At 41.5% G+C, this 18,734-nt stretch overlaps 1 protein-coding gene across 3 annotated transcripts in view; it reads right to left on the reverse strand.

Moving 5' to 3' along the window:
- MET (MET proto-oncogene, receptor tyrosine kinase) overlaps positions 1-18,734 on the reverse strand; it is a 99,247-nt gene that overhangs the window by 74,365 nt on the left and 6,148 nt on the right. The window contains exon 1 of one of the 3 annotated variants that reach the window (XM_082239469.1): positions 7,580-7,598. The exons of the other annotated variants lie outside the window; for them this stretch is intronic. The gene's annotated coding sequence lies outside the window, so the exon portion shown is untranslated. Of the gene's footprint in view, positions 1-7,579; positions 7,599-18,734 lie in introns of those variants that run through there. 3 annotated transcript variants of the gene reach the window in all.

Below are 18,734 nucleotides of genomic sequence, written 5' to 3' on the forward strand. Positions count from 1 at the left end.
CACAGGCACCCGAGGGGAGGTTAGATTCTCTTGAGTTTTCTGACCGTGAGCTTAGCCTACAGGCACCTCTTCAGTCTGACAATGATGATTTACAACCTGAAACTAGTAGTTCACTGAGTCCCATTAAGTCTGAGGAGTCTGACTCTCCTTCCGGACTGAGACGTTCAGATAGAAAGAGGCAGAAGCCACAACGTTATGCAGATGAACATTTTAATACTGTGTTTGCCAATAAGGCGGTTTTTGAGCCAAAAAGCTACAATGATGTTCAGAATTTACCTAAGCACCAAGCTGCAAATTGGTATAAAGCTATGAACTCTGAGATAGCTTCTTTAAAAGAGCATAACACTTGGTCTCTTGTACCACAAACCCCAGATATGAGACTTATTGATTCAAAATGGGTTTATAGAGTTAAAATGAATGACAAAAATGAAGTTGTAAGGTACAAGGCAAGATTAGTTGCTAAGGGTTTTCAACGAATTCCAGGCGAAGATTATGATTTGTGCTATTCACCAAGTGTAAAATATGAAACAGTTAAGCTTTTGTTAAAAGATGCTTCACAGTGTGGAAAAGCCCACTACGCAATGTTTCTCTCCTCTTAAGAGAGTGGCAATGTACCGTAAACATACCAAACATTATAGGTTGCAGTTTACATCACACATGAAAAACATATACAAAGTATGCTTTATGTTTTTGTTCCACAATGATGAACCGCAGGGGAAATGTTGAATGGTTTCTTTAAATGTAGAGGTTCATCATTGTTCCACTCCATGTGTATGTCTTTAAGGGGCCGGAGTAAGGGGCCAGAGCAAGATAACGAGACCCTGCTTTACAGCTGTGAAACGTAGCAGGTGCTGCTGAGTTGTATTTGATTAAGGCGTGTCAGCATTTGGGTAGAGTATATAAGGAGCAGCACCTAGCTCTCCCATTACCCTGGGGGCTGGGTTGGTGGTTGGGTCATGTTTGTTGATGTATTTAGTGTAAATGGAGTTTTTGTTTTTCTTATTAAAACCTTCTTTAAGTTATTTTTGAGTCCTTTCTTTTTAATGCATGGTCTCCCCAGCAAGCTCTCTGCAGCGTCACTATACTGCAAAAAGCCAACATTCAGTTCACTCAGAATTGAGAGAGAGAGAGAGAGAGAGAGAGAGAGAGAGGTTTCCTCTGATAAACCAGTTCCAGGTATGTCCACTCAGAAGCAAGTCCTCTTGAATTCAATGGGGCTTACTCTCATGTAAGTGCGCCTAGGGCTGCAGCCTTAGTGATACAGCGGTACCGTGGGTTACATACGCTTCAGGTTGCATAGGCTTCAGGTTACAGACTCCACTAACCCAGAAATATTACCTCGGGTTAAGAACTCTACTTCAGGATGAGAACAGAAATTGTGTGGCTGAACAGTTTTAGGTTAAGAACGGCCCTCCAGAACAAATTAAGTATTTAACCCGAGGTACCACTGTACTCAGAATAGACTCACTGGAATCCATGGACTTAAGTGTGGCTTTGTTGGGCATCATCCACTGTGTTCAATGGGGTGTGCATAGGAGTGTAGCCTGAAAGCCCTTCCATCACCTAAACCCTTCCTACATGGCATTGGCTTTTCTGGATAAAGGAATGAGGGTGGGAAAGCCTCATTGTAGAAGCAGTTTTGTGAATACAGTGGTACCTCTAGATACGAACGGGATCCGTTCTGGAGACCTGTTCACATCTAGAAGCAAACGTAACTAGCGATGGCACGTTTGTGCTCACACGCGTCACTTTTCGTCACTTCTGCGCATGTGCGTGATGTCATTTTGAGCGTCTGCGCAACCGGCGAAACCCAAAAGTAACGCGCTCCGTTACTTCCGGGTTGCCGCAGAGCGCAACTCAAATGCGCTCAACCCAAAGCGCATTCAACCCGAGGTATGACTGTACAGCCCATACTTTTAGGATTAATACATATTTTTTTTGGGGGGGATAACTTGTGACAGAATTCAAAAGTAATTGATTTCTAAGAAACTGCTGTGTTCCTTCCAGTGCTTTAGATCAATAAATATTGCATTTCATTTCCCTGTGGCTTGTGCTATTAATCTGTGCAGACAGGAGGTTTTTGCAGAAGTAATATGTGCTGGGCCCTAAACTCTTCAATTTCTCAAAAAGCAGAATTAAACTGTATAGGAAGAAAGGAGATAAGAAAAAGAAAATACCCAACTCTTTATAAGGTCATGTGAAATACAGTATCAAATTGGTCTACCTAAACAAATCATTTTGATTCAGTCACAGCTGAGCAACTGAGATCCGCTGAATCAGATCTACAATACCAGTGTTGCCAGTGTAGAAGTTTCTCCAGTTTGGATTAAACATAAAAGGAACTTGAAAGAAATCTCTGTTAAGGACAAACAGAAGCCTCAAAACTGAACAAGTCAACAGTAAATCTGTTTTTGGCCAGCATGATGTCAGTTTTCTTTCATGGAAGATACATCGTGTAGTGTGAGTCTTTAGAAATGAGTACTAGGCCAGGCACCACAAGTGTGGTAAGAAATGACATGTCATATTACAAGAGGTGCAAATATAAGTGTTGCAGCTGATATCCTGATGATGGAAACTTACGTGGCCTGACTAATATTCATTGCTGCAAATGTGTGGTTTATTTTCTCTCTGCAAGTAAGCAGAATTCCTGCTGACTATCTTATGCCTGTTATTTTATTTAATGTCCTGATTTAGGTTGCAGATATCTTTGACTCCACTCATAGCATCATGTCCTGTTCTATGATTCTTTAATCACAGAATTGTAGAGTTTTGACCCTGAGGGTCATCTAGTCCAACCCTCTGTAATGAAGGAATCTTTCACCCAATGTGGGGTTTGAACCCATAACCCTGAAAGTAAGGCTCATGTATCCATCTGTGTCAGAAATTGTTCCCTTATCCAACAATTTTGCACAGATTAATAGTGGGTGATAATCAACAAAGTCGTAGAGCTGACCCACTGAAATCAATGGAAGCTCGTCGCTTTTAGTAGATCTACTCTGACTCTTTACTTAGCTGGACAACATCGGCTATCACCCTGTAAATTGTTTGAAGTGCTTTGGGTTAATCCAACTCTTGTGTGACCATAGCATCTCAGGTAGGAATTTCAGGTTGAATATGTCAATTCTGTTGCAAAGTGTTATCTGACTTTGAAAATTCAGCAGCCACATTGACTCAGAACCAGAAAGCATTAATCTACATACACTAGGTAGGGAACCATTTAGTCTTGGGGGCACATGCCGCTGGTAGGCAAGGTGTCCAGAGGCAAAAGCGGACGGATTTAACAGATGTGATTCTTCATTTTTGTATAGCAGGCTACATCCCACCTCCCCACTTCTGCCTCCACACCCTCAGCACCTCCATAGTTCACATACATATTCCAGAAAGGCAAAAAACATAAGAGGGCAATACAGAGCAGGACCATTGAGGGGCCTGGCTTGGGGAGAGTCCCAAGGGAAAGATAAGAGGCTTAGATGTCCAACCTGGGTATCCTGAAAGAGGTATCAATATGAGCTATCTATTCCTCTAACTACATAAATGCTACATTATCAGCTTTATTATTATTAATTTTTTAAATGATTTTTATTAGGTTTTCCCCAAAAAACCTAAAGAAAAAAACAGACAACATAAAAGTGCAATACATAAAAAACTTAAACAAAACATTCTTTACAACTATACATATTGTCAACTTATCTACTTGCGTTATATCACGCCTCGACTTCCCTCCTTCCCAGTTTCGGTTTTCTTATTGTTTCTTATCATTTACAGTTTCTTCATATTCTTTATATATATATATATGTCACAAGAGTTAAACTAACCCTGCTGTAGTCCTTAAGCTTCTACAATTGGTTTCTATATATATATGACAAATTTACTCCATTCTTCTACAAACTTTATTAGCTTTATTATTAACAAGTTTTTCTACAATACTGCCTCTCCCGAACTCTTGAGATAGTGTACCAAAGTTAAAATATAATACATCAATAACAAATACAATGCAAAAAACTATGCAGTTGAAAATGGGCAGGAATAAAAAAAAAAATCAACCATATTGTGGAGCTTAGCACCAGCAAAAGCCTGGGTACACAGATCAATTTTAAGAAGATGCCAAAATGTCATCAGCAAAGGCACCAGCCTTATTCGATGTGAAGATGGTTCCACAAAAAAACGTTCACATCAGAGTTAAATATGCAAGTGGGGGAATGAGTCAGGGCTGCCTTCCTTTAAGGCTACCAAGTTCCATTGTGCGGTGCATCACCAAACCCAAGAAACACTGTTTATGCAGCTTTAAACTTATCAAGTCCATAATGAAGTAAAATGAATGCGTTTGCATCCGCATTAAGAATCTAGAATACATTGTGCAACTGAAGAAGTTGGCTGAGGACAACCAGCAAGTTTCTCATGGAAATCAGTTGCTAGCAATAAGAACCATGGTTCTTTGAAGTGTCTAAGATCCGCAACCAAATTTGTATTCCTTGTTCCTTAATAGATACATGATGACCATTTCCCAATAACCAGTTATTATAGGAAAGGAAGAAAGAATGATAACTGGAGATAGGAAGAGCAAGAAATAAATTCAGGCAATTGGCCTGCTATTTGGGGGGGGGGGAGTCATCAACAGTATTGACAATAAGTTACAATCTTCTTGGCTCATTTGAAAGATCTTTAGTGTATTCTTTTTAAGCTGAGCGGTGGATAAAAACATCAAGTATGCATTCAGAATTTTAGCAGATTACTGGTAAGTCATTCATTTATATGCACATCCTATTCATAGGTCTAATATATTAGTGTATTTTACAACAGCTTTTCATGGAACAACTGTTTTGCCAGGCTTATATTAACAGGCTCTTAAACACAGGCATCCATTCTGAAGAAAATATATTATTCCTTTTACTCATTTAACAATAATTTACAGCAAGCAGACTGGAGTGCAAATCATAGCCTCTCCTTTGTTACCTGCTGTAGTGCTTTAAACCCATAAGAATAAGCGAAGCTCTTGGGCTTGTGTCAGACAACTAGATTTATTTTGCTGCTTCTGGAAGTAGCAGTGATGAGCTAGAATGGCACTACAGGCTTTTAAAAAGATTGTATAAAACGAACCTTCAAAAATATTCACTAGTATTCCAAAAGAATAAAGCAGATCAATAGCTTTGCTTAAAAAACCCCCAAAAAACTAAGAATGTGGAATATCAGTCAACATTTGTTGAAGTGTGCTGCTATATGAGCTAAAGGTTGAAGGATCAAGTCCATAATAAGGAAGCTGAAAATGCTCAAAGTGTCCAAAAGAAAGCCTAGGAACCAAAACTTACAAAAGAACACAGATGGAAGTAAAAAGCAGACAATAGGGACTAACATCAATATATGGATCTGAGCTGACAAGCTCTGCTTTAGGAAATCTAAACGGTAATGCACCTTTTTTTAAAAAAAATAGTTTGGTGCTTGAGAGGAGAATGGACAGCTTGAACAAATAGCATCTCATGACCAGTTTCACATATACTTCAGAGAAACTTAGATTGCTCTGCAGCTCTAAATTATTAGAGTTCCAAAGATCCCAGAAGCTTGCTCTGCAATAACTCAGAGAAGGGCTTTTAGTGTGGCTGTCTGCCCTTGTTCTTCTGAAATAGCTTTCTAAATAAGACAGGCACCCCCTGTCTGTACTTTCCAGAAACAATTGAAGACATTTTTAGTTCTGACAGGTTTTCTTTATGTCTAATTCCTTTGTGACAGTGGTTTAGAATGCAATTAACAGCTAAATGATGATGATGATGATGATTTCATTTTCCCATGATTAAGAACAGAACAGTGGCTGCCTCATAGGATTACTCAAGCAAAATTTTTAAAATGAGGCTACAATCTATACCCCATGGTCTACAGCAATGGGGCTCAACAGAGCTGTGCAATCACCATTGCATCCTGAGCCCCACTGATTGCTTTCAACTGTGCCCATGAATGAGCAGAAGAGATTTCTGCACCCACAACAGGACTCCAGATCCTCTCCTCCGTACTGCAACCCTCCATCTGTTCAAGGTTTTGGGTTGGATGTACATGATGTTGGATTCAAACCTATGGCTATTTTTATAACAAAGTCCTTGCTTTTCTTAATAATATCACTAAAAATGGTAGCAGGGTTCAATGGTATCCCAGAAGCTTACAAAAACCCTTTGCAAAGCTGAATTTTTAAAACTTGCAGCGTTCACGTTGAGCAACATGAGCAACACTTATTAGTTCTGCTTTCGAGGTAATTTTTACCCCAATTGTGAGACTCTTCCAAAATGCTTCATACCATAGGAGAACATTACACCTGATGACCAATTAGTGGACCAATTCAGTGGAAGATGTCCAGTGAGGAAGGATCTGACCTCCATTACCAGAAATAAAATTATGGCTATGGTGAGTCCAAAACACATGCCTATGATGCTGGTACAGTGGTACCTCAGGTTACATACGCTTCAGGTTACATACACTTCAGGTTACAGACTCCGCTAACCCAGAAATAGTGCTTCAGGTTAAGAACTTTGCTTCAGGATGAGAACAGAAATCTTGCTCCGGCAGCGTGGCAGCAGCAGGAGGCCCCATTAGCTAAAGTGGTGCTTCAGGTTAAGAACAGTTTCAGGTTAAGTACGGACCTCCGGAACGAATTAAGTACTTAACCTGAGGTACCACTGTATAGATAATGGGAAGAAAGAAGGTGCTCCAGCAGCTTGAAAACTAGGCCAGGAAGTAGCAGTTTCTCAAAACAACCACCACTTTTTAAAATTTATTTCAAATATTTCTAAGCCACTCTTCATTGCCTAAACAATTCTGGAGCAGCTTACATTAAAATCATATACATAACACGCATGAAAAACAAAACAGGCAGAGTTCCAGATTAACTGTAACAAGTTAAGGCACGCTGTTGAAAATGCTAAGAAAAACCTGATAATGGGTGGAACACTGAACGAAAGGCAGAGGGAGAAGGAAGAAATTTCCCCTGACTTGCAAGAAAGTTCCCTTGACTTACTTGTCTACAAATCTGGAGCTGTGAAAAGCAGCATTTTTAGTTTTTAAACTAAGACTGAAGGTGGTGTATCTGTGACAAGATGGTCTCCACACATGCTTCCAAATCACTGGTCGAATCAGTTAGCCTCCCAGCCCCCCCCCACTGTCTTGTAGATATTATGCACTTTAACATTGCAGATACTGGCACCAATGAACTCCGTGCTACCTCTTATGAAGAAGCAGTCCTGAAAGCACTCCAGCTTTTGCTATGGTAGCTTGTACCTGAAAAGGGAGGTTCCACTCTGGCCTGGAGAGGCCTCAAGAAAGACTCCATTACAGGAAGTCAGGTATACATGCTCCAAAGCAAACTGAATTGCAACACCCATTGATGACTGTCCCTCCCTTATCATTTGCAAACTAAATCAAGCAAAAGAATATCAGACTCTTTCTAGAATAGATGCATTAAGCCAGAGGTAGTATCAGCTAATCACCACTCCTTCCAGATTACCCCGCCCCCCACTAACACTATCCAAATAAATTTCAATAGCCTGAGGCTCCTTCCAGAACAGCCCAAATATATGTTAATCCCTTTACTCCATCTCACCTGGACAGCAGAAGATGCCTATCTGGAAGCCATTTCGCAAATGTTTTGGACATGCTTTTCCTGGTTGGCACCATGTGAAGATTTGTAACACCCATTCACCAACAGGAAGACAAGGCTTTGCAATATTTGTCTTTATGTTAATTTTTAACCTCAACTTGAGCATCAAGAGGTAGCGGTTTCCAATTCAGCAGTTAGGAATCTTTGAATACCCAAGTTGCCTCAAACCTTATGCCCAGGAACTTTCCTGCAGGCTCCCCCCTTCTCCTTTTTCTCCATTCTTTCTATATCCCTTTTTTTGCTGCTCAGGAACCCTCACCTCCAACACACTAGCACACACGCACACCACCTTACACAACAAGGACAAGTATCAAATCTCCCTGCCCCACTGCAAACCGATTAGCTGACAAAGCCCTCCTTCCCATATCCCTCATTTTCTACCCAATCAGGTTCCTCTTCTGAGAGACCTGCTCCCTTTCTTCCCTTTGCTATGCCCATTTCTTCCTCCTTCGCTGTTTCACCTTCAAGCCCCATTTCCTCACTATGCATACCCACATACTGCAAAAACAGACTCGTTCTACTCTCAGTCATTGACCCCAAGGTCTCCCACCAGCTTTCTTCTGATTTTCCCCAAAGGCCCACTATCCAAAAAACCCCCAAAACCCAATTCCTCTGACAACCTCCCCTTCTCTTTCTGAAAACAAGCAGCTGTAATCAGCACCAATTGTCCCTTTCCGATGCCACCTTCATCCCTTCAACCAATATCCTTCCCTCCCTTTCTTTTCTCCTGACCACATCCTAGTTCTCCCATGTCTGCAGAGGCATTCTTTAGAACAGGCACCCCCAACCTTCGGCCCCCAGATGTTTTGGACTACAATTCCCATCATCCCTGACCACTGGTCCTGTTGGCTAGGGATCATGGGAGTTGTAGGCCAAAACATCTGGAGGGCTGCAAGTTGGGGATGCCAGCTTTAGAATAAGTTCTAACACTTGTACTGGATTTAAATTACTTTAAACTGAGCCTGTGCTATTTATCTTTAGTAGAAAAGAAAGGGGGGAAGCTAATTTCCTTTTGATATGATATCTTTACTTTTGCTTTATCTCTTGTCTGTGCTAATCCTTGAGGTACCAAACTCTCAATGTCAAATAATAATAATAATAAATCACAAGAATTGTGTGAGAGAATTTGACACTTGTGTGCAAACTACACTTCTAAAAATGAACTACAGTACTATATATTAAAGTTCTCAGTTAATGTACAATGTTTTAACTTGCAAGTCACCACCTCCATTTTTAAGGTGTTTTTTTGGGGGGGAATATTTGGCGCAAAAATCAGACTGGTGTGCATAGTTGATGATACGACCTCCTACAAAAATGATTAAAACTCTAATTAAGATTATAGCCATTTCTAATGGAACAGAAGTAAAGATCTGAATAGGCTTTTTAAAAAATAAAAATAAAAATACTACTACTTGCTGAACAACCTTGTTGAGCACAAGGCACCACTGTTTTGCCTTCCAGGTGTTGACATTGTCAATTACTACGGCCATTCATCCTGTCTCACAGCTCACCTCATTCTTGGCATGATGCTATCTCTAGTACAACTAATGGAGACTACCATGTTTCCTCTTGGCCACAGTTTATCCAAGGACCATCACATTTGTAATGAATCCCTATTGTTATATGCATCATCATAAATCCATTAAAGCCCACTTGCATCTTGGAACATATTGCTTGGAAAAGCCACATGTTTAGGGTGTAGGGTTGCTTTTGAAAGGTGGGGTTGTTTTCATTCCATTCAGATAGGATTTATGTTGGGTGGGATCAGTTTCTTAGACTGTACTTAAAAAACCCAAGCCAAATGGACATTGTTTGGAACAGCTACCACCTAGGAAACATGGTCTCGTTTGGAAAATGCAGTTGCTTCCACTGCTAATGCAGCCATTTGTCCTGCATTTTTGCAAATGCCACAGCCACCTAGTGGGCAATGTCTTGGCCACCCTAAGGATGGCATCCACACACACAAACACCCATCAAACAAGTTTGCCCTTTTAAAAAGACGGCATTTCTTTATAGAGGCCCATCGTACAACTGCTGTTCCTGGAACCTTTTGCAAAGGTTCCACTGTCTTCTCTCAGCATTCCAACATTATGGTTCAAATGTTGGACCCACCATTCTTCATCATTTGACCCACCAAGCTCATTTTGACCAAGCCACTCCCAACAGCCAACGTGCCTAATAATAATAATTTATTATTTATACCCCACCCATCTGGCTGGGTTTCCCCAGCCACTCTGGGCAGCTTCCAGCAGAATATTAAAATACAATGATTCATCAAATCTTAAAAGCTTCCCTAAACAGGGCTGCCTTCAGATGCCTTCTAAAAGTCTGATAGTTGTTTATTTCTTTGACATCTGATGGGAGGGCATTCTACAGGGCGGGCGCCACTACTGAGAAGTCCCTCTGCCTGGTTCTCTGCAACCTCACTTCTCACAGTGAGGGAACTGCCAGAAGGCCCTCGGCGCTGGACCTCAGTGTCTGGGCAGAACGATGGGGGTGAGACACTCCTTATCGGCGGCAAAGTCACAAACAGGGTTGCAAAGTTCTTTGCAAGGTGCTTTGAAGCATCCACTGTCAGCTGGTTGCCAGGGTGTGAGCGCCCTGTACAACCAAAGCACCAGTAATCATCTGGGATCAGCTGCACTAGGAACTCCACAGTGCATCCAAATGGGCTAGAGGAAACTACTTTGATTCAAAACACTTCCTCCAGCACTTTGCATATAAGCTGCTTCCTCTTAACATAAAAAAGTTCTGTTTTTAAATTGCTTTCTCTGGCGAGGGCAAAATACTCAGGGGCTTTTTTAGGAGCATTGTCCTCTCTGCAGAGAGGTCAAAGCGGCTCCCTGTAACTGACAATCAGCTGACCACTGTAGTTAAAGGGATCCCCTTTTGGCACATTCTGTCTTCAAAGGAGGTTGCTGGAACTGCAGAACAGCTGTTACAGCAACCTCTTGAGTCCTTTGATGGGTATCAGTCACCTGATGTCATTATCATGCCAGGTGATTTGACAGTGGATGCTCCTGTCCAACTATCCAAGTTGTCCAGTGGAAGTGGGGAAGACAAGTCTCTGACTCGCTGGCTGGATCCAGTTCTCTACCTGTAATGAATATAGGGGTTGCTCGTGCGTAAATTGCCGCCACTCCTGGCTATGTTGCCTTGTTAAACCTTTTCTGTCTGGACAGCCCTTCACTTTGTGGCTGCCTCAGTCGCTAGCAGAATCCGTCAGTGGCCGTTTCTTAAACCTTTTCCAGCATAAAAGCTGTTTGACCCCAAGTCTCCTCCTACTCTCCCTGCGCGGAAGTCTTCTGCGCAGGGAGGGTGTGGGTAGCAGAGGACCCATGCTCTCCCCGCTGGTGTCCAGCGAGGAGTCCTGGAGCCCTCTCGCCGATTCCCCCATCTGCCCCCCTTCTCCACTGGTGTTGCGCTGATTTCCTTCCCCAGCTGATGAGCTGCCTCTCTCCCTGCTGGGTCCCTCTCCAGCATCACTTGGGAGCCTTCCCTCCACCTCTGGCTCCGATGTCAGTTCCCTGACACTACCCATTTGTTGTTGTTGTTTAGTCGTCTCCGACTCTTTGTGACCCCATGGACCAGAGCACTCCTGTCTTCCACTGCCTCCAGCAGTTTGGTCAAACTCATGTTGGTAGCTTCGAGAACACTGTCCAACCATTTCATCCTCTGCCATCCCCTTCTCCTTGTGCCTTCAATCTTTCCCAACATCAGGGTCTTTTCCAAGAAGTCTTCTCATGAGGTGGCCAAAGTATTGGAGCCTCAGCTTCAGGATCTGTCCTTCCAGCGAGCACTCAGGGCTGATTTCCTTCAGAATGGATAGGTTTGATCTTCTTGCAGTCCATGGGACTCTCAAAAGTCTCCTCCAGCACCATAATTCTAAAGCATCAATTCTTTGGTGATCAGCCTTCTTTATGGTCCAGCTCTCACTTCCATACATCACTACTGGGAAAACCATGGCTTTAAGTATACGCTCTACCCATTTACATAAGGTTAATTACATGTACCAATTATTATCTGACCTTCCTTCAAGCAGCTCAGAGCTTTGTACACAGTGTGCCTTCCCACTGTGTCTTCAGGGTAGCCAAATACTTTTTGCTGGATGAAGTGAAGCCCGCATGGCGTCCAATAGGGCCAACGCTTTAAAAAGTATTGCTGCATAGATAGCTCAGTTGGTTAGAGCTTGGTGCTGATAACACCATGGTTACAGGTTTGATCACTGTACGGGACAGCTGCATTGCAGGGGGTTGGACTAGATGATCCTCAGGATCCCTTCCAGTTCAACAATTATATGACCATTCAAACACCAGTTCCTGCTTTCACTCGTTCTCCTCCCCTGCCTCCTTGGGAACCACTAAAGTACAGAATGGAAAGGCTGACTCTGTCTCCAGACTTCCACTAAAGCTATGCGCCAGCCATGAAACTGGGTCTACCCCTAAAACTATGTCTACCCCTAAAAACAGTAAACTTTAAAAACAAATAAAAAAGCACATGCATAAAAGCTTTTAATTTTCAAAATAATGTCCAAGGCCTCTTTCATCAGGGTCACACATGCTTTTATTGGGACATGCCTTTATTTGCTCCATGAACCATTCCGAGAAGTCAGGAAGGAATTCATAAATCAAGGAAAAGTTGGTGAAATCAAGTTACAATCTCCTTGCTGCCAAAGTGACAAAAACTGAACAAGCCATCTGCCTGCAGAAAATCTGAACACAATCCATTGCTTCTCAACTTTAAAACACCCAGTATCTTGGGTATAATATATTAACATGTCTAATAACCGCAAATCATCTCAGAGCATTACTAAATGTTACCACGCGTCTATATAATTTTATATTTTTTTAATTTTAAAAGTCCTAAACAAAGGGAACACATTACTTCAGTGAACAGGCAGGGCTTTGCAGGTTTGCCAAAGGTCCAATAAATTCTAGACCAGCTGGAAGATCTTTATCAGCATTTTATCAGGAACAACAAGTGACCTACTCAAGAATTTCTCACCAGATTTTCTGCAGCTAGCACTACAAGGCAAAAAACACATTCCAGAAGATAGCAAGAAGTGAACTCATTATTTGTTGTTAGTTGATAGTTATGTGAAATGGTCAGTTGTGAATAATCATAGAATCATAGAATCATAGAATCATAGAGTTGGAAGAGACCACAAGGGCCATCGAGTCCAACCCCCTGCCAAGCAGGAAACACCATCAGAGCACTCCTGACATATGGTTGTCAAGCCTCTGCTTTTTAATCATAAAATTGATTGTGAATTTGGCAGCTATTTATTTATTCAAGATTGTTTAATGCTGTTTAATCGGAATGTAAAGCGTTTCTTAAAAATAAGGATAAAATCAAATGTTAAAAGCAAGTTCATCAGCTTCTCTTTCTTGCCTAGGTTACATGAATGGGATCAGGAAACAGATCCAGTTAATTGCCAGCACTTTTGAATCTCTTTCTTAGATTTGAATACCCATCTGATTAAGAATTACTCACTTAGATATTTTATTTTAACTCCTTCCTTAGGACAGAATGTACCTTCCGGGGGGGATATTCTGAATTACAACATACCTGAAGACTTCTACGGAAAAATGTTTTGAAAATGATTCAAAGACAAAGGCTTGTTTGGGCAAATTCTTCCATTTTTTGTTAACAGTATGGGAATTCCAAATATAAATATCAGGGCTGGTTTTATGTGTGACATTTGTTTCTGTGAAAGAAAAAGCATTTACCGGTATGTTGTCCCTGAATTGTGCCACAAGCAATTGCCAAAGATCAAACAGCAGTATTGGCTGTCCAGTCTTTGCACTTGCAGCACACTAAATTCATTAGCTACCCTTCAAACATAACTGTGTACACATCTCCCACCCCCTAAAAACCCCAGCTATCACAGGGTTTGTCTCCAGGTAGGTCAGCTCTTGGGGTACAATTCTAAGTATACCTAACTTAAGTTCTATCATAACCAATGGGATTTATTTTCAAATGTGCCCCAAGCTGAGGAATCATGACATCACACTGCACTGTGGCCAGAGGTGCTGCCAGGTTTGAGGGAGCCCTGGACCAGATGACTTGCATCTCCCTTCCTGTGGCCACTCTGCTTGCCTGAAGGCCCTGATGTCATGGAGGAGAATGGAAAGAACAAAGTAAACCCCTGGCTGGATGCCACTTATGGTGGAGTGACTCTTGCCATGCTAGGATTTGAGGTTTTTAGATTCACTAAGCAGTGCAGAGAAGAGTGAGTAGGCAGATTGTCCAAAATAAAGGGTGTGTGGCAGGAAGAGATGTAGGAACTAGGAATTCATATGAACACACAAGGGAAACTTCACTGTGAGACTCAGCAAGCCACAGATCCAGAGTTAAAGAGAAGCCACGAGACTCCAAGACATGGATCTAATATGTAATGTCAGCCAGGCTCCCCTTTGCCAGAACATGCCATGCTGCATGTGGCAGCTAAATATTCAATTTAACCATTTTGAGATTAAGGAATTTTAACAAAAGTCCACATGGGAAGGAAGGCTTGTTCAGCCACAGCACACACACAAAAACAGGAAACATCTACAATAAGAAGGTATTTGTCTTCCTACAATGGAACATAAAGATGTGTCATCCAGTTTTCAGACACAAAACAGCTATTTCTAAGTAAACTTACACATTACAGCAGAGGCAGGATTATATTAAGGTTTTCATTGCATTTCATGGCCAGTTAAAACTTGCACAAAGGGGGGAAAACAAACAAATGTAACCTATTCAACTCAGTGCAGAGCTCTTAATCAGCAGTCAACTGGAGCTCAGGGGAGGGAAATCAATTTTCAGAAGGCAAAGAGTAACAACTGCAGATTTAATCAAATTGCATTTGCAATTCCGTACTATTCTCAATATTTTTAAAAGCAATGAGCTCAATGGCAAAGAATGAATTTCAATAAATGTCACATATCTAGTTGCTAAGCTTAATTCTTAAAATTTATAGGTCTAGATCAACTTATCTGAAAGAAAAATGTTTCTGGGGCACTTTGTGCTGCTTAAATGGGGTTAATATTCATGTAAAGGGTGAACACGGGACGAACACAAAAGTTTGGTGCATATAAGGTGAAACTTTAATGAGGAGAAAGAAAAGACAGTGCAAAGAAGTATAAAGCAACCATAGAAATGTTGGTGGGACTAATATACAATATGAAAATTGTGAAAATTAAAAAGAACACTTCTTCACATTTTTTGTGCTTTGTGAGAGCTAAAATTCAATAAGCATAAACACACAAAACATATTTATATTACAGATTTGCATGGGAAGAACAATTTTCTAGGACTTTCACAGCCAAGGGTACAAGCCAAAGCTGGAAAAACATATTTCACACTCCTAGTTGGTATTACAGCCAAATTTCAGGATGCAAGGTTCCAGGGTCCTGTCTCCTTAGAGGTCACTGGCTAAAATGTTCAATAGGCCCACCAAGTTCAGACTTTCCTTAACATTCCTTAAAGCAGTCTGCTACCAACATATACTGATCCACAGAGAGCAGGATGATCTTTACTCAAGTGCATAATTCAAAGTCAGCAGAGATGGAGAGATCTCCTAATCCAGAATCTTGAACACCATAATTTAAATACCAGTAAATATTGTCATTGATAGCAGAGCTGGAAAAAGTATCCATTTGGTAAATAAAAAAATAGCTTTAATATCCTGAACTAGAAGAAATGATTGCCTTAAAAATAAAAATTAGCTCTTTACTCCCTTTCTTATGTCTCATTCTCCACGATCACTCTAACTCAGCCTATTGAGTGCCCTCCAAAATGTTTTGGATCAGACAACTGGAAAACAGTAGTTTGGGGAAGACTTCTCTAACTCTTGCATGACCCACCATTCCATGACATTTCCCTGCTTTGAGTCATTCTTCTATCCATCCTATTAGAGAAGACTGGTAGTTCTTCAGGCATTGATATAACCATAGATGTCAAGTGTCCCTTATTTGGTGGGAAAGTCCCTTATCCCAGTGCCATGTCCTGCTGCTGTCCCTTATTGACGAGCCTTCATTTGGCTGCTGGCTGGGCTTTCTGCCTTTGGCTCAGAGGGGCTCAGAAGTTGAACATACCTGTGCCCGGAAAATCCCTTATTTTGGCTGCTGATCCCTTATTTTCGAGGCTGCTGGTCCCTTATTTTCAAATCTGTAAGTTGACAGCTATGGATATAACCCCTTTTCTATAGCAAGAATATGCTGAGGAGGTCTCCTGGGAAATCCATGTGGGTGGTGGCAACTTTCCCTGCTACTTGCCCCAAAATAGGGACAGTACCACCACTATCAATAAGAAACTGCTTAGACACATTCCTATAGATTGTATCCTTAGATCGCATTCATTAGCACACAGGATACAAGACTGACTTCGGAATAACACAAACGGTGATTCAAAGTACAGGACATCAGCAGGCCATTCCACAATGAGCTCTTTGTTGAAGAAGACTTGTGGTAGTAGAACATATATTTACACAGAAGTAATTTGTAACCCTGTGGCCAGTTATACACTACTTTAAAATGTAGATATCAATATCTTAACATTACCTCTCCAGAATACTTCTCATTTCTTTAAAACATGAAAAGAAAAAGCTAAGCTTTGACACTGGTGACATATAAATATCATAGTATCATAGACCCTGAGGATCATCTTGTCCAACCTGAATAGGAAGCTGTCCCATTCGGGGATCAAACCTACAACCTTAGCGTTAGTAGCACCACGCTCTAAACAACTGAACTATCATAATACCACTTGCTCCATTCCATACTTTAGCTCACTTTTTTTTTGCGACCACCAGCATAGTCAAATGGACAACCCAATGAAAGAAATCCAGTCCTTCTGTGACTATATCCCACACCCAATTAATTTCACGTGGACCATAGAAATTTGGTCCTACAATAATCATTACCCTATATAACACACTGCCTTCCTGGAGGCAAATAGCATGACAATTCCAAAGATTTGTTAACACTGAAAGGAACAAGTTAGCACAATGCTCTGTGTTGGGATGACTGTGGAAATTAGATTGTAATGCTGATTTGATTTCCTAAAAGGTATATGAAACAACACACAAGAAGGTTAAAGATTCCCATAGTAATGAATGTTCTTGGAATTTCAAAGAGCTCAGAGGAGACCAGATTTGTGCTTAAATTGGTGTGGGGGAGGGGGTGTAAGAGAAAGGTCACTTAATTATTCTTGTCTTTAAAGTGTCATCTACACAACATTTCCCCTGGGTGAAGAAATTGATTTTAAAAGCGTTTCTGCTAACATGCTTGTGTCAGCTGTTATGTATGAATTATAAATACTTTTAAAATAATTGCCAATGGAAAGGGGGGAAAAACCTAGTGCTGTTTAGGAGAAAGATCCAGACACAATGGAAAGCCTCACTTTGAATGAGAGGTTATTCTTATTTGCAGAGTATGAACACACACTACATAGAGTTGACACAATACTACAATTTTTGTTTTCTTGTTAAAACCAAAGTGGTCCCACAATGTGCAAATTAATATATACATAGCTTATTTCACAGAACTGAAGGGTGACCAAATACCCTCCTAAAATGTCCTTTTTTCCAGCCATTTATGAAACATGTCTAAAGTTCTGCCTGCCCAGATATCCCTAGGAATAGATACTCTCCTGATGATACTGTCAGAAAGGTCCTGCTCTTAAGCTCAAAGATGATGCATCTTGCATTACAATGGATACAGAAAAGGACTAGCCACAGTGCCAATTATAAAGCAAGAGCTATTCCCCATGGTACACTGGAGCCAAACAGAAGGTTTTAAGGCAGAAGTAGGGCAGTTTGAAAGCACGTCAAACTGCAAGTAGATAAATAGGTACCGCTCAGGCGGGAAGGTAAACGGCGTTTCCGTGTGCTGCTTTGGTTTGCCAGAAGCGGCTTAGTCATGCTGGCCACATGACCCGGAAGCTGTCTGCGGACAAACGCCGGCTCCCTCGGCCAATAAAGTGAGATGAGCACCACAACCCCAGAGTTGGTCACAACTGGACCTAATGGTCAGGGGTCCCTTTACCTTTTAGGGAATCTTTGGCCCTCCAGATGTTGCTGAACTGCAACTCCCATCAGCCCAAGCAAGTATGGTTAGCGGCCAGCTGTAGTTAAGAAACATCTGGATTTAAAGAGTGAAGCATTATCACTTTGAAATGTGCCCAGAAGAAGCCAATAGGAAGACTGTGCAGCACTTGTAAGATAACTGTGGTTCTCCCAAGTCAAAAACATGGGGATCCATATGCAGTACTAGCTGCAGCTTCTGAATACAGTGGTACCTCGGGTTAAGAACTTAATTCATTCTGAAGGTCCATTCTTAACCTGAAACTGTTCTTAACCCTAGGTACTATTTCTGTGTTAGTGGAGTCTGTAACCTGAAGCGTCTGTAACCCAAGATACCACTGTACTTTCCAAGGGAAGCCTTACATCAGGCATCCCCAAACTTGGCCCTCCAGATGTTTTGGGACTACAACTCCCATCATCCCTAGATAACAGGACCAGCGGTCAGGGATGATGGGAACTGTAGTCCCAAAACATCTGGAGGACCGAGTTTGGGGGTGTCTGCCTTACACAAACATTAAAATTATCAAGTAGAGCATGGATTATGGTTGCCAAATCTTGAGGTAGAGACACTAGTTAGAACCAGGTGAACCTGGTCAAAATGCCCACCTAAAGATAGCATCAAAGGGCAGATTGTGCTTATGGAACCAAATCCTCAGTGATCAGCAAATTTCCTTGTGTCTGGGCCATTCACCTCTGACAGGTAGGTGAGTGCCTGGATTCAGTTTGTCATTTGCATCCACTAGTGCCAGAATGAAATTAATTACAAAAGGCATGAACTGTGTTCTGATTCTTCTCTCTGTTTACAGTAGAAACAAGATGATACACAAGATTGTTGCAGACATGAATTATGTACAGTGGGAATCAATAACAGGAGATTCTGAGGCAAGCCCAACCTCCTTGTCAAGTACCACCTAGAGAGTTATACAGAGAGGTTACCATGGCTTGGGAATGAGTGGGAACTGGGTCCGTCACCCTCCCGATTGCTCAAATGCACCCTCCTTTAAAACTAGTCACACCGGACAAATAACC

The sequence above is a fragment of the Podarcis vaucheri genome, assembly GCF_965113315.1.
Source record: "Podarcis vaucheri genome assembly, chromosome: 10".
NCBI classification, from domain to species: domain Eukaryota; kingdom Metazoa; phylum Chordata; class Lepidosauria; order Squamata; family Lacertidae; genus Podarcis; species Podarcis vaucheri.